The following is a 13,092-nucleotide window of genomic DNA, read 5'->3' on the forward strand; positions in this document are numbered from 1 at the left end:
AGAGCCATACAATGGAACCACTGATGTGGGTGGGGTAGGGAGGTGAAAAATAGGGGGGAAAAAGTCACCCCTACAAACTTGTTGTATTTGTGCAGGTATTAAAGTTGCACAACACAGAATACCTTCTCAGTAAAATAAAAGAAAAAATGTTGGTGATTGTGCAAGGCAGGTTTGAATCTGCTCTACCACCTCTTGCTGCAAGCTAAATGCAGGCTGCAGGAACAAGGGGGGGGGGGGGGGGGGGGAAACAGAAAAAGAAAGGTCAGGAGGAGAAAAGACTACTCACAGCAGAGTATCAGGGGCAACTGGGTGACTAGGGCATGACAATGTGACTATGAAGGTTTCTTAAAAATAAAGCTGACAACTCATCACCAGGGTGCTCTGGTTTTCTGCACCTGAAGGACTCAAAATTCCTTTTCTAGCATGAAATTCCAGAATTCCAATGGCTTTTGGAAAAATTTCATTTTGTGACACTCAATTCCTTTCACAAGAAAGATTCAAAACAGACATAGCTTGTTGACATCTTTAGGTGAAGCTGGATAAGGAGAGGAGATAAAAGGAATAGCAGGATGTGTTAATAGGGTGGGATGGAGGAGGGGGAAAGAGGCAGCTCACGTGGAGCATGAAGGGCCAGTGAGCTCAGGCTGGGCCATCTGGCCCACTTTACTGCAAGCTCTAAGTAATATGTTTCTTATCAATCAATTTGCAAGCAAGCAGTCCTGTGGTAACACACAATTAATGACACCTTGAGCAAACTGAGGAGAGCGCTATGTAGGAGCAGGAGAAAAAACACCATCTACCACCAGCTTCAGGGGTTGCAGTACCCAATTTGAGCTATGTGCGTGTATCAAACACTAAGCACACAAGAATGCTCCAACTATGGGCTACTTTGTTAGATTGACAATTTACAGGCATGCAAGGCAATAATTACAGTTGCTGTGCCAACAACGTGTCAGGGGTGAGGCACAGTGGAAAATTAAGCAAAAGCAAGCAAAATACAACAGTAAGCATAATGGTTTGAACATGGCAAGGACCCCTGCACTGTCAGCTGGCAAAATAATTTAATAGTAAAGTGTTCTTACACAACAAAAACAAATGGAAGGAGCAAGTTTTAGGTTGTACTTCCAGGGACAGAGAAATATCAAATATACAATCTTTAAAAATTAGCTTGACATACAATCCAAGACCAGATGTCTGCACAGGCAAAAAGTCAATTGTGTTTTGTATTATTAGATAACGGGTATTTGCACGACTCACTTTCCAGGAATCCACCCACCATGACACAGTGAGATATTTTATCAGATCCCCTGCAGATCTTCCTGTAATAAAACTAAAGCAGTTAGAAGTGGTTTTTTTCGTCCTTCTGAAATTCCTTTGGGCACCGTGTACAAGAATGTAACATCAAATAAGGGTTGGGGATTTAGAAAAAAATCTTTGGTTAAATTCAACCAGTCTTTGTCGATTTCCTTATAAACCTTCCATACAGCTGCTTCTGAAATGTCTTTCTTCTTCCCAAACCATGGCATCCCCTTTACCTAAGCCCTTGACTGCATCTCATCAATTTCCCATGCCTCTGCTCTCACTCCCCCTCTCCGAGGGCAGAATAAAGATAGGACAGCACTAGCCTCCACATTCAACAGATCATTCTCCACAATATCTGTCACCTTCAAAGAGATTCCACCACCAGACACACCTTTTCCAATCCTCCCCTTTCAGCATTCGGTAGGGACTTGTGACTCCCTGGTTCACTTTGCCCTACAACTGCTGGCGATACAACACCTGTCCTTTCACCTCTTCTCTTCCCTTCCCTCCCCCTCCCTACCACACCCCCCCTCCCCCCACAATCCAGGGACCCAAATGGTCCTTCCAGATGAAGCAGGAATTCACTTGCACTTCTTTCAATCTAGTGTACTGCATTCCATATTTACTAAACACAGACTGGGAGACCACTTTGTGAAGCACTTGCATTCAGCCCACGTGACTGCCCAAGCTTCCTGTTACCCACCTCCCACTCTGACCCACCAGTTTGTGGCCTCTTGTGCAGTTACAGTGAGGCCCAATAAGAGCTTGAGAAACAGCACCTCTATCTGGGCACATTGCAGCCCTCTGGACTCAATATCGAGTTTTTTTTTTGCGGGGGGGGGGGAGGGGGGAAAGAAAGGAGAGAAAAACAAGAGAGAAGTGAAAGAGAAAGGGTACGGGAAATAAAAGGTAACACATTTGGAGCAGGCCACAGTGTTGTGCTCACTGCTGCCTTTATTTCACAAGTGCAGAAAAATGACCAACTCCCTAGCCTCTGCTGTCTTCCCTATATTATTGCTCAGTCCAAGCCTGACCTCATCTAACATTTGCTTCAGAAACTTAACATACCACGATCAAAGACAAAAGTTTTGGCTCTTTCTCCTTGGCCTAGGGATGCAGAAGGAAATGATAACTGTGGCAGAAGGGAATGATAACTGTATCAGAAGTCTTTTCATGCCCTTTTCTAACAGCCCCAGCAAACAGAGCTCAGGAGAGCCAGCTCTGAATAGACGGTTGAAATCCAGCAGCAAGTATATGCAATCAATAGGCATGGGTACCACTTCTGTTTTGAAGGGTAGGTGGGCTCTTTACCCAACCTAGAAGGTACTCTGAAGCAAAAAAAAAGTGATACAGAAAAACTCTCCCCAGCTGTTCCTTGCTAACAAGTGACGCAAGAATCCTACATGTGACATTTAAATCACAACCTGCCCTCAGGGCACACAGCACATGGACAGAAGCTCCTCAATATGTATTTGTTTAGTTTTCTTTCTTCAACATACTGAATGATTAAAAGGCTACACAGTATAGCAAGCCATTTTTCATAGTTTGTACAAATATTGAACTAAGCAAAGCAATACATTAGAATTTGACCATCTATTCCAGTGCTAAAGTTGAGATCCTACTGAGCAGAATTAAAACAAACACATGACACGCTGGGTTTAATCTACAAATGAATCTGTCGATCCCTACAAATTGTGTTAGGCAATGGAAACAGTCCAGGAAATTGTAAATGAGATTACACGAAACTCTAAGGAGGTGACTAAATGACCTTCCCAAAAAAAGTATGAAAGTTGAACATTGACCTCGTATTGCTGAACCAAATCAGAATTCCCTACAACATACATGGAGCCACGCCATCTTGAAAGAACAAATCACTGTTGCAAATTCAATAAATTAATTCCATTAACTTAGCATTCATTTCCAAAAATTGGTTTTTTCCAGAAAAAGCACAAGTTTCTCCCCACTCGTGAACCTGCACTCAATTATAGTCTGAAATTCTGAGATTTGTAGAACAGTGGGATGCATTGAAGTAAACTGTCACAATTTTGCACAAACAAATTAACTCCTCCAATTTAAGTATTTGTGGCTTGTGGTTCTGAGAAGAGAGTGCAAAGTTAGTGTAACCCATCAAGAAATTTCAAAAGCCTATAATTAAGTATTTATGTACAACCTGATCATACATTCATTTGCATTTTTGGAATATGATCAATGCTCTGCACAGATCCTGAAACACTACAGTGCAACAATACAGATGCACAGGTTGTTTTTGAGTAGCAGTCAATGTAGTCAGCCTCTGTGCCGGCAAGGGCCAGGGAAGTGGAGAGATCAGTGCAGATCTATTCTGCATCTGCCATTTCCACCAGCAAGTTCAGCTGCCATTATGAAGATCCAGAATTCCCTCACAAAACTTCTCTTGGCTCCTTTGAAACCACCTTTTTGACAAAGGACCCCTTATCATCCCTTACCAATAAACCTACGCCCCCTGGTTATAGACACTTCTGCTTTGGGGGGGGGGGGGGGGGGGGGGGGGGAAATATGAAAAAAAAGAGAAAAAAAAAGTTTCTCACTATCTATGCCCTTCATATTTCAGGTCCCTCTTCAGTCACCTCTGCTCAAAGGAAAACAAACAGCCTATCCAGTCTCACCTCGTAGATGAAACACTCCATCCCAGGCAATATCCTGGTGAATTCTCCTTGTACCCCCTCCAGTGCAATTACATCCTTCCTATAGTCCACACAGTACTCTAATACTTTATAAAGCTGTATCATCACCTCTTGTATTCTATACCCCAGCTAATGGAAGTATCCTGTATGCCTTCTTAACCACCTTTTCTACCTGTGCTACTGCCTTCAAGGACCCTTGGACTTATACAGCAAGGTCCCTCAGTATTTCCCAGGTCTCTACCTTTCATCATGTACATCCTAGCCTTGAGTCCTCCCAAAAGGCATCACCTCACTTTTTCAGGATTATATTTCATCTGCCATATTTATCTGCCCATCTTAACAACTCAATATCATTCTGTAACCTAAAACCACCTTCCTCATACATACAGGACATTCATGTCATTGTTCATTGTACCAGGCATATCATTTTACATTTGTGTACAACATTTATGTCAACTGGAATTTTTCAGTCCCAAAGATTCTATCAGTAATAAGTTTGAGAGGCTGTTATACATGGCTCATCCACTCAGTGTCTGGTATCAGCAGTAGCCAGATCGTGGTCCTACTGTACCCCACAAAGCACTTGCATTGGCTGCACCGAGCTTCAGTGCTTCCCTCAGCACATCGTCCTGCAGCCTGGACTGTGCCAGTCGGCAGCGTTCCCTTACAGACATCTCGCTGTGCTGGAAGACCAACAAGTTTCACGCAGACCAAAGTGTGCCTTTCGCTGAGTCCATGATCTTCCAGCAGCACTTGACCATCTCTGTACGTATCCCTGGGAATAGCCAGCAGATCAGGGAGTCCTGTGTTACACAGCTGCTTGGGACGAACCTTGACAAGGACCCTTGCATCATTTTCCAGACCTTCTTGGGAGGTGAAGGATTGTCTGGTCCTCACAGTCAGAAGGCAGCATACAGGCGGAGTGGGACTCCGACCATACATGAAGGATCTGATGGGGGTGGGGGGGGGGGGGGGGGGGAAGAGAAGAGGGGGGCCTCTCACCACCAGCCAAGCAAATTCCTGGTGCTTGTTGGCGAGTTCTGGTGAGGAAGCATTCTGTCAAATGGTTTTGACAGTCTGCTCACCAAACCATCCTACAAGGTCCATCGTGTCTTTGTCCTACAGGGCCTGCAGGATGTTCTGTACTGACTACTGCCTGATGGACAAGGTGTTTTTCTGAAAGAACTCTTCCATTAGGGACGGGTAGTGCAGCAAAGTCTAACTGAATGGAATTGTGTGGCAATGGGATCAGGCCTGCCCTTCACAATATCAGAGACAGGTAGAACCTCAGCATGGAGTATCCAAACACAAAGCAGTCAGATTTTCCTGCCAAGTACAAGCACAGGTTTGGTCCAGGTGGATCACTTGTCCTAGAACAGAATAGATACAGTTGATTACTACCTTGGGCAAGATCTCGTAACCCATATTCAAACAGCGAGATGGGTCTCCAGTCGTACAAAACATTGGTTAATCCCCACAGTTCTCTAGTCAGCAAGTTATCCGGTGGGGAAGTATGGAAGAAAATACTACTAAATTCTCACATTTCCCTGGAAATTGAACCAGCAATTTTCACATTTTAAATCTTTAAACCCCCAAAAGGAAACACTTTTCAAAAGTGATTATTTGACAGAAAAGCACTTTGGGGTCATGAGTCATTGAAGTAGCTACTAATATGCAAGTTCTCTTCCTTCACAAATCCTTTCTTTAAAATAGTTTCAATCTTTAATTTATTCAAGTGGACAAAAGACTCTGAAACACGATTTGAAGGGTAGGGGATCTCCTGTTGGGAAAGCTGTGCCTTTGTGCCAGAAAAATAAACTATATCAGGGGCACACAGCAGCTTTGCATGAACTGCAGGAGCCTACTAATTCACAAACTTGCCCCATCAGACACCACCTGGCCTAACTGTGGTTCCCACACCGGTCAGAACCCACAAAACCAGAATAGAAGCAAGTCACTCTCATCCCCAAGGTACTGCCCAAGGAAGACAGCCATGTCTATGTGCATGCAACTTGTAACTAATTGGTTCTGCAGCACAGAGGCCACAAAAGGCACTGTACAAGTTCCTCCCTCAAAGCCTATAAAGTACTATAAAACAAGTCCCAGAGCAGAGACCAGAACAAAACAAAACAGCTGCTGCCTTTCCAGTTGGAAGGCAAGTAAACATTTTCACACACTGAATAGATATGCCACAGCTCTAAAGGATGTAGGGTTGTAAACATCCTCAGGTCGCAACATCCTGTTCAACACAGTCACTGGAAAAATAATTCCTTCGGGGAAAAACTTGCCCCTTCAGCCAAGAACCGTCTTTCCCTTGTTAGTTGTTGAAGCACGTTGCACTGCAGCCTTAAGCCCCAAATGTACATCAGCGGACTCTATTGTAAGCTCCAAATCCGCAAACCAGTGGTGACTCACGTTTGCTTCTGTTATTTTGCCCTCAGTGCAGCTGTTTAATTATTACCTTCCAGTAATTAGATCTACATGCTCCAAGCACCAGGAAACCTGGCAGCTAACCTGAAACAGCATCCACAATGGGAAGGTCAATGCTTCAGAGAATCCTTTAGCCTCTCACCTCAAAATGGTCTGGAGAGGAGAAAAGGAGCACTTGGAAGGGTCACGGTAGACAATTTTGGGAGGGGAGGAGAGATTTGACTAAGGGCACTACATTGAAGACAACTTTCCATTTAAAAACAATTAACTGTATCTAAACAGGACACTATTTTAAATGACATTTTCAGCTCCCATAGCCATCCTGATATTTAACCAAAGTGTTCATAAATATCCCAAACAACAAAGAAATCTTCCTTTCATGAAAATGTTCCTTCGAAAAGAAAGTCAACACTTGAGATCTTCTATAAATCTAGTTACAATCTTTATTGCAAATGCTCCCATCTTCAGTTTGGTGATCTAGAAATAACAAGAAAAAAAGTGCAGGAAACACTCAAAAGCTACAAAATGTCCAGCATTTTGTATTTTATCTCAGATTTCCAACATAGAGTTTGTTTCTCTTTTTGATAACCTTGGTCTAATCAAGAATCTGAAGGCAAGCGCGTCATTAGGGTGTTCAATGTCAGAGGGGCGGAGGTACAGAATACATGATCAGCATCTGCCAGTCTAAAGTGTATGTTAATGTTCAGGGGACATCCTGCCTTTGTTCATGACTTGTCTCCGACCTGTTTTTCCAATCGTGTCAAAATAGGTTTAATTATTCAGACTTAATGGCCAATTAACCACCAAGCTAAGTGCAAAACTCAACTTGATAGTTAATACTAACAACCAGGTTGCCATTAATTTACATTTGCTCTCAATCTACAGTAAACATTTTGAGCACATCTCTAAATTTGAACTAATTTAACAGTTCTGCATATTTTGTTTGAATGACTTTCAAAGAGATATCCATCCTTTCCACATTGTATAACACAATATAATGAAGGGGCACATGACTGCTCCCTCCACCCCACCCCCTGACTGATGCTACATTATCAGAAAGCAATGCATGCCAGATATAAGCCAACTTAATACAAAGGCTTCCCTAGTCAGTGCAATGAACAGTTTAAAAAACAAAATCAGTGCAGAGCCAGGTCTTACAGCTGAGGGAGATTTCAGATCACTTGTTTATGCTGCCTGCTGATCTCAGCCAGGAAGCCACTAAGGCATTGTTATTGGGCTTAGCACCCCAGGGTTTTATTTTAATAAACAGGAGCGGGAAAACAAAAATCAGTTAACAATGGAAACTGGGAAGCAAGCTGGGACACCTGAACTTGATTAAAGTCAAAGCCCTGGGATAACAGTCTTCAAATCTTCCCCACAACATTGTGATTGTCTAGTTGATATCAGAGGGAAGATTGTATGGCCCCACTAGTGGTTCAAGAATACAAAGGATCAGTGTGGAAGAAGGTTTAAGCTAATGGATGCCAATTTCAACCACATAGTTTGAATAAATTGTTCGTGATGGTGATACGGATAGCAGCACCCTTTAACACTGTTTCTGTTTTTATTTTAGGCTATCTAAAATGTTGGAGATACTCAGGTCAGGCAGCATCTGTGAAAAGAGAAACCTGTTGCTTTAGCGAACACTGAGCAACCCAGATTACCATCACATAGCTTGAATCGCCTTAGTCAAAAGGGAATGCAGCATTCTGAAAAAGAGAAATGAGGGCGATCACACAAGATCTATCCTTTCTGAATGGAAGCAAACTACACCTAATGCAATCTAATAATTCTCTTTGTTTAGATTCACTACATTAAAAGGTTTCCACTTTGAGCACAATCTGTGCTGAAAATTATGCTGCTTTTTGCTCAATATTATAAATAAATAAAAACTGGATTTTAAACAGTGTTTATTCCACCACCTGTGGGTAACCAAATTTTAACTAACAAAGTGTCTTTTAAAAAGCTGTATAAAACCAGTGGCTAATTATCATGGCAAGCAGTAGCAAGTTTTACTAACATTTTAAACTAGTATTTAACATTTTTAAAGACATGCCTAGTAGTGTGCCGCTATCTCGAAAAAGCTTAAAGAACACCACTCAAAGTCTAGCAAACAGGCACAACTAGTGAGGACTCATTAAGGTAATTAATCTGATCCGGGGACATGGCCAACTTTTGAGGACAGGGTTGGCTCTGAACACAGTACATTCTACCAGCATGAGAGTGAGGAAACTATTTGCACCAATGCAATTTTTGCACTCAGATGTTTGTGGTGGTTTGGCCAACTTCAAGCAAATAGTCAAAAAAATATAAACAGTGCAAGTAAACAGAAACTCGTGGCCAGAGAAACTCTTTAGTTGACAAGATTAAATGACAGCTCAGGTTCTCTAGCTTAGTATCTATAACCAACATATAACAGATGCAATTTCTTTTATAAATACTGCTGACATTTCCTGGGATTCAGGCAGTTTGAATAAGTTATACAATCTGTAGCCACCATATCCATCTTGTCAATCCACCCCTACCAAACATGCATTTACAACTGGAATGGTTTCCGAACATAGGGTCAAGTTTAAAAGAAAACTCAAACCAACTAGATTCCAGAGGAATGTTTCCAAACAATCTAGTTTAGGTTTTCATCACAATTCAATTAGTCAAAATTTCCAAAAACATCTCAACATGGTTTAAAAACAGGACTTGCGGGAGCTGGACAATTTCAGAGAGTTGGATGACCGAATACAAGGCGACAAGAACCCACACTGCGAGCCCAACAAAAACAAGTCATTTCCAAGTCAGCAATAGTTTGCAGCAGTTTCAAATTTCAGTCTCATAGGTCAAAATAGAATAGCCAGTGGAAAGTTGAAACATCACTTTCGTGCACTAGGAAGTGTTCTTAATAGGAGGTGGCAAAGTGGTGCAGTAGGTAGTGCTACTGCCTTACAGCTCAAGCAACCCAATACCAATCCTGACCTCCAGTGCTGTTTGTGGAGTTTGTACAATTGGGTTTCCCTCAAGTTACTTTCTTCTCACATCCTAAAGATGGCCCGCATTGTAGGTTAATTGGTGACTCAAAATTATCCCCAGTGTAGGTGGGTGGTAGGAGAACCTGATATGGGAGAGGAAACAGGTTACATGGAATGTGAGAGCGAGGGTTGATTGATGGGATTGCCTTGAGCCAGCATAGACTCAAATGGGCTGAAAGGCCTACATCATGGAAATATGAAAGAAAGGGATTAAAGTGCACATCACCTTGCATGCATCCAGCAAAAATATTCAGAAAGTGTTCCTTTTGCTTATCCCAATATTAACACAACAGTCCTTTTATAAAGCAAAAGTTAGGAGAATGCTATTCCTCTAAGCAGAGGCACCAGTAACCAAAATGATGTAGCATGCAAACACGCCATTCAAATTAGATGGTTTAAGTCCTAATTTTTGCAGTGAACACATTTCAGCCATGGTGAATGCAAAAAAAAAACCTGTACATTACACCTATGCTCACGCAGCAAATTCCCATTCTTAGCTCAGAAGAAGACCCAAAAGGAAAATCCTAGGGTGGGAATGACAGTGCAAAACACATCATTCATACAAGCTTTCCAACAGGTATTTATACAATAGCAAGGATGGCCCCCCAAGGGCATGTTACATCACTGATCCAATGGGTATGGTGTGCATTCCAAGAGATCCAGAAGGAACACGAAGAGGAGGGGTTGGTTGGGTGGGTGAGGGAGGAGAATAAGTGGCAGAAAAAGAAAGATTAAAGTCAAGTGTAATTTGCAATTTATATAAAAAAAAATCAGTGATAAAGACAAAACTGTACAATGCAGGAGAACTGACTGTATTTGGAGGAAAGACAATTCCTGCATTGCAAATACTGTTGAATCAAAATGCAACTGTTGCAGAACCTTCAAATTATCTCTCACCAATTTTGTACAAGCTTTCATAATTTACAACTCCTGTTTAAAGCAATTTACAGTTTTGCAAGCATCCTGTTAAAATATACATTTCCATAGTGCTTATAGCGAAGTGTTTCCAAGTTCATTTCACTTGGACTAGGATTTCAACAGCAAACAGGCAGAGGCAGTGGCAGACACAGAGGCAGGCAATGTTGGAGGTGGAAACGGAGTCTTTGTGAAGGAGAAGATATTGGTTTAAGAGGTGCAAGCAGTTTAGTTATCCTGAACCTTTGGCTGGAAGGAGGGGCCTAAAGGGGCAAGGGTCTGGGGTTTAGAGGAGGCTGAAGTTTAAAAAAAAACTGGTTTCTAATGTTGAGGACAAAGATTTGGGCACATCCCTTGAACCTATTTCCTCTGTCTGCCTGGTAATTTCCTCCCACGACAGAGCTCAGGAAAAGAGAAAATTTAAAAAAATCATACTTTCACAATCAGCCACCTTCCAGTGGACAGTCAATTGACAGATCAACAAGTTCTTGCTGATTTTGCTCCTCACCTACGAAATGGGTAGGGAGTTTGAGGATGTGATTTCAGATCTTCAGTGGCCATGCAGTTACTCATTTTTGAAAATCTAAAGTATATTGTATATAGAGCATCACAAGCTCTTGGTCAACTTGCAACTAGCAGAATATTATTTTAGTACTCTTGTAAATCAGACAGAAGGCAATTTGTACACCATGGTAACTGCTGTGTTCATCAATAATAGTGCATATTGATTAACAAATCAGATAATTCCAGTGCTTGATACTATTCTATGGGCAGGTTAAAGGTACACTTTATGATTCCACATTGCAAGGAAAGCATTTGACAAATGCCTGCGCAAGGTTTCTGTGCAAGTTATGGTTCAACAAGTATTTTATCACACATGCTCCTGAAATAAAAGTTTGCCACACGTCCAGGTTGACTCATGCTTATCAATGGGCTGGTTATCTCCTTCCAAGGCAAAAGATGTGTTATAACTTGGCATCTCAACAAAAATAACAATTTTCTGCTACCCAAGCAAAGTAGCCATGCTGTTCAAATGCCTTTGACTTAAAAGGTTGTTTCTTTCTTCACAGATACAGCCTGACTCGCTGAGTTTTTTTCTCATTTTAATGTGCAGTCAAGATTAGTTTTGCTCTACCTCACTCAAAACCCACACCTGTACAGTATGTAATGAGGTCATTAAACATTTATTGGATGTGGAGAAAATGGCCAATTTACCCATATTTTCCACATCAGTCCCTGCCAGAAATACCAAGTCTATACTCAATATTTACCCACCGAACCACTCTAATTTACTGTACAGAACCAAAATTTGTTAATTTAAACACCAAGGGTTATCATGTTTGGGTGGGGATGGGGAAAGCAGGTGGTGGAAGAGGTTGCCATTGTCCATAGTTCTACTGCATGCAATGTGGAAACTGCACAACTTCCCCTGAAGACTGCTGCAAAAATGCAAATGTCCATGCCAGAATTGAACTGGAAAACAAACCAGCACAAAACTTTGAATAAACTGGGCAATTTACCAGAGGCTAACACTGTGTTGGGTTGGAATCCATTCCTGAAAGCAGTACAGGATACAACTCACTCAAGGGAATACAAACACATTACATACATCACCTTCACAATGATGAATTGCAGATACACTAACCCACTATGTGGTAATGCAAATGGCTCACTGACCTCATGGCTATGATTTTTAAAAAATACAATATTTTCTATTTCTCTCAAAAAACAGGCAACACAGTGCACCTTTTCTGGCTAGCTGTGCGGTACAAGAAATATTTTCACATTAAAATGCGTAGCTAAAACACAAGCTTGCTGTTATTCTGGGATCACTCCAGACAGCAAGAACGCCTGCATGTTTCTCCTCATATCCAACTGCCACCTTTGTCTTGTCCCACCACATCAAGTTTTAGAAACTAATGGATTTCTTGTACTGCTTTTAACCATGGTCTTTGGTTTGGGGCTCCCAGTAATGAACTGCTCATTCCATACACTGGCATCTAAAACTCTATGAAAACCACATCTTCCTGGAGTCAGTAAAAATGACTTCAACAGCAGCCAGCTCAAACACATTCCCTATTCAAATTCCACCCACAGCACCGACTTCATATTGTAATGTCTGTGCAAAAGACAGAGGGGAAGGAACCACTCAGCCAAACCAATCCGTTCTGGTGTTTATCAATTTCAGCAATAGTTCAAATCCATATACCTGCCCTACTCCCATACTCAACTTTTCTTAAGCCAACTTTCCCAATTTGAAATGTGAACATGGTCTCTACTTGGTTAAAAACAGATGCTAAAATACTTATTAGTGCAGCTTTAACACTCTTAGGGTGGAGGAACACCATTCCCTACGCTGTTGTATTTTCATATTTAATCTTCTAAAATATTCCCTCACCCTAGATCGTCATCAGTGCTGTTTAAATCACCTCTACTCAATTATAAATGTTCAAGATCTTTATCAAATCACTGTGTTAACAGACATGACTGCAATTACAACACAATATTCATTTGTGCTGACTTCTGATTTTTTACCCCCCCCCCCCCAACAAGCTTGGACCACAGAAGAGAAATTATGTCACAATCACTTTATATTAATTCTATTCCTACCTTTCCTAATTTAAGCAGTACATCTTCAAGGGCTTCTCCTGCTCTGACAGACAATGCAGAATTATGTCTAAGAAACCACATGTAAAGTCTCCCTTTGTCTTCATCTCTGAAGGCTTTGAAAAAGAGTTAAGAGATTTACTGGAAAGTTA

General features: G+C 41.6%; 1 protein-coding gene across 2 annotated transcripts in view; it reads right to left on the reverse strand.

Moving 5' to 3' along the window:
• The window catches only part of lmbr1l (limb development membrane protein 1-like), a 56,521-nt gene that overhangs the window by 42,340 nt on the left and 1,089 nt on the right, over positions 1 to 13,092 (reverse strand). The window lies entirely within an intron of this gene.

This window comes from Pristis pectinata, chromosome X (genome assembly GCF_009764475.1).
Source record: "Pristis pectinata isolate sPriPec2 chromosome X, sPriPec2.1.pri, whole genome shotgun sequence".
Lineage (NCBI taxonomy): Eukaryota > Metazoa > Chordata > Chondrichthyes > Rhinopristiformes > Pristidae > Pristis > Pristis pectinata.